Source organism: Lactuca saligna, chromosome 3, assembly GCF_052625555.1.
Source record: "Lactuca saligna cultivar CGN05327 chromosome 3, ASM5262555v1, whole genome shotgun sequence".
In the NCBI taxonomy this organism is placed as follows: Eukaryota; Viridiplantae; Streptophyta; class Magnoliopsida; order Asterales; family Asteraceae; genus Lactuca; species Lactuca saligna.
The window spans coordinates 53,398,380-53,401,808 of NC_136419.1; the positions used below are offsets into that span (position 1 = coordinate 53,398,380).

Consider the following 3,429-nt stretch of genomic DNA (forward strand, 5'->3'; position numbering starts at 1 on the left):
TCACAAGATATGTGGATTTGGCATGCTTTTTTTGGTTCTCCTGGTTCGATTAACGACATCAACATTCTTAACCGTTCACCAATATTTAACAACATATACGATGGATCCGCACCAGATTCTTCTTTTCAAGTGCATGGAACGCCATATAAGTATGGTTATTATCTGGTCGATGGAATCTATCCTGAGTATGCTGTGTTTGTTAAATCGTTTTCAGCTCCGCATGGTTCTAGACGAAAGAAATTCAAGAGAGCTCAAGAAAGAGCTAGAAAGGATGTTGAGCGTGCTTTTGGAGCTCTGAAGAAACGGTGGTTCATATTGAAAAAACCAGCAGCTTATTTGGGCGAGGAAAAACTTCAAGAAATCATGTATACATGTATTATATTGCATAACATGATTATTGAAGACGAAGGAAGAGCGATATGTGCGTTTGACGAGGAAGAAATCATACCAGAGACACAACCAATAGAAATTGGTGGCGAAGAGTATATAAACAGGAGAGCAGAGATACGTTGCACCGAAACATTTCACAATCTTCGCAATGACTTGGTGGAACACATTTACGGGGTTCAAAACATTAACCTTAATTTGGATCCACCGGATGACCCCGAAGATGAGTTCTCGGAGAACGACTTTATGTAGTTTCCTTTAGTTATTTTCTTTATGTTTTTTAAGTTTCTAGGGTTATTTAAATGTCATGTGTGTGTGTGTTTTTTTTTTTTGGTAACGCAATATACTGTTTTTTTTTTATTTTCAAGTAATGAAGAATTATGTTTTTTTATTAAAATAGAAGGTATATTAAATTAAATTAGTTAAAAAAAAAAGAAGTTTTATTAAATTAAAATACTTAAAAAAAATAAAAAAAAATGAAAAGTGTGGCAAGAAACCACACTTAAGTGGTAAAAGGTGACATGACGCTGATGTGGCGGGGGAGAGAGTGCGGTTTCGGTGGCACCACTCCCTCCAGCCTAATATGTAACTTTTCTATGATAGAGACATTTTCTGCAATTTTACCATTTTACAAAGTATTGGAAAAAATAGAGGGTAAAAAATAGTATTTTACAAAAATGATGCAAATTGTCCATAGAAACATCCATTGATATTGCCTTCTAAAATATATTAAATAACCCCGCTTTGCGGAGATGTAATATGTAACTTTTCTGTGGTAGACATTTTTTGCAATTTTTTTAAACATACAACCATTTCTGTAATCTATAAATTTTTTATTGTAAAGTGACGGTTTTGTATTTTTTTTTTAAATGTGGATCATTTCTGTAAGAAAAACTGCAAATTGACTGAAAATTATAAAAATTATAGGGTCAATTTTTTGGATTTATTTCTTATACAGAGACCAAACCTGACAACATACAAAAGTCTTGGCCAAAATCCTAAAACCAAAATGTTTACGGCCTATGTTTTAAAACCAAAAAATTTGTGGCCACATTCCTAAAGTCAAAAGGTTAACTATTCCTACGAGGGTTGCGAGGTGTCTAGTGTTCATAAGGCACCATACAAAATGATGAACACATAAAGCTAATAAATTTGAGTTAAGGTGATAACAATTTAAATTTAAAATATATAATCAACAGCTAATTAATATGTTAAGTTTTATTAAAATATGATAGCTTGACTGGGTTTTTGTCCATGTAGGAACAAAAAAAAATCATCAGTGATTCTTGTCACGGGTAAGTCATTACATACACACCTTTTGTTCACCCGACTTAGCTTTTCAGTTTCAACAGTAACTAATTTAAGGCTTTTAAATCATTATTTATTGCAGCTCTTTGTATAGGATTAGGGACAATATTGGTTGTGATAATGTTATGCTTCATAAGGAAATTCAAAAGGAGAAGAAGTACTCAGAGCTACGTTAATGTGGAAAATTTTCTAAAAAATCATGAGTTTCTCGCAAAAAGGTACTCTTATTTGCAAATAAAGAAGATGACAAACACTTTTGAAGTCAAAGTAGGACAAGGCGGCTTTGGGTCCGTGTATAGAGGGGTGCTAAGTAACGGAAACCTAGTGGCCGTGAAGATTTTAAGCGAATTAAAAGGTAAAGGCTAAGATTTTATAAACGAAGTTGCAAGTGTTGGCAAGACTTCCCATGTAAATATCGTAAGTCTTGTGGGATTTTGCTTCGAGGGCCATAAAAGAGCATTGATCTATGAGTTTATGCCTAATGGATCACTTGAGAAGTTCATACATGACCAAGCTTCTTCAGATAATAGCCAACTTGGGTGGAAAAAGTTGCATGAGATTGCTGTGGGGATTGCTCGGGGATTAGAATACTTGCATATTGGTTGCAACACATGGATCTTGCATTTCGACATAAAACCCCATAATATACTTTTGGATCAAGATTTTTCTCCCAAGATATCTGACTTTGGGCTTGCTAAACTATTCCCCGATAATAGAAGCATGATATCAATGTCACATATGAGAGGAACACCAGGATATATTGCTCCGGAAGTTTATTCTAGAAATTTCGGGCAGGTATCTCATAAATCAGATGTTTATAGTTATGGGATGATGATTTTGGAAATGGTTGGATGGAGGAAAAATATTGAGGCAGAGGTTGATCATACAAGTGAAATATACTTTCCTCATTGGATCTACAAAAAGCTTGAATTTGATGAAGAACTTGGACTACATAGGAGTATGAGCAATGAAGAAAATGAGATGGCAAGAAAAATGATAATAGTGGGCTTGTGGTGCATACAAACTAATCCCGTTAACCGACCAACAATCATGAAGGCGTTGGAAATGTTAGAAGGGGACTTGGCATCATTAGAAATTCCTCCAAAACCTTATTTGTCTTCTCCATCAAGGTTGGATGCTTCCTCAATTACAGATTAACTAAATCATCATCGTTGCTCATTTACTCAAATATATTTTCATGTGGTTATATATCATAGATTTGTACCTGGGGACTTGTGGTGCACAAAATACCCAAGCCTATTAGCAATTATTATATATAGTGAGTGTCATGTAATAAGGTAGAAGGTTTGAAAATTCATTCATAATTGAAAATTTATTGACGATTTTGGTTTATTTCTTACTTCTTCATTGCACTGTTTATATTTCCACATTTTCTTTACCATAAATAGTTTCTGTCGATTTGTGGTTCAAGGGCACACATATCTTGGTATGGATATGATTATAAGTTCATAATACAACTTCAATCATTAACTTTTTTTAAGTGCAAGATTGTATGCATAGTATACCACATCAAGATGAAAGGATGCTAATTTACCTTATAAGCAATTACTATATCTCTAAGATTGTGTTGGTGTAGCAGCAGGATCAATTTGTCAATGGAAAGTACTCCTCATTAAATTAAACTAGAAGTTAACTACTTGATGCTTTTCTATATCATTGTAGATACATATCAATTTTTTTGTAAAAAGTTATCAAATGTTGGTAGAAGGCTAA

At 33.7% G+C, this 3,429-nt stretch overlaps 1 pseudogene across 1 annotated transcript; it reads left to right on the forward strand.

Moving 5' to 3' along the window:
• The first annotated feature begins 1,250 nt into the window (after positions 1–1,250).
• LOC145036579 (LEAF RUST 10 DISEASE-RESISTANCE LOCUS RECEPTOR-LIKE PROTEIN KINASE-like 2.4 pseudogene) lies at positions 1,251–3,031 on the forward strand (annotated as a pseudogene). The gene is made up of 2 exons (XR_013678481.1): positions 1,251–1,682; positions 1,778–3,031. The product of XR_013678481.1 is annotated as an LEAF RUST 10 DISEASE-RESISTANCE LOCUS RECEPTOR-LIKE PROTEIN KINASE-like 2.4 pseudogene (transcript).
• Positions 3,032–3,429: the final 398 nt, after the last annotated feature.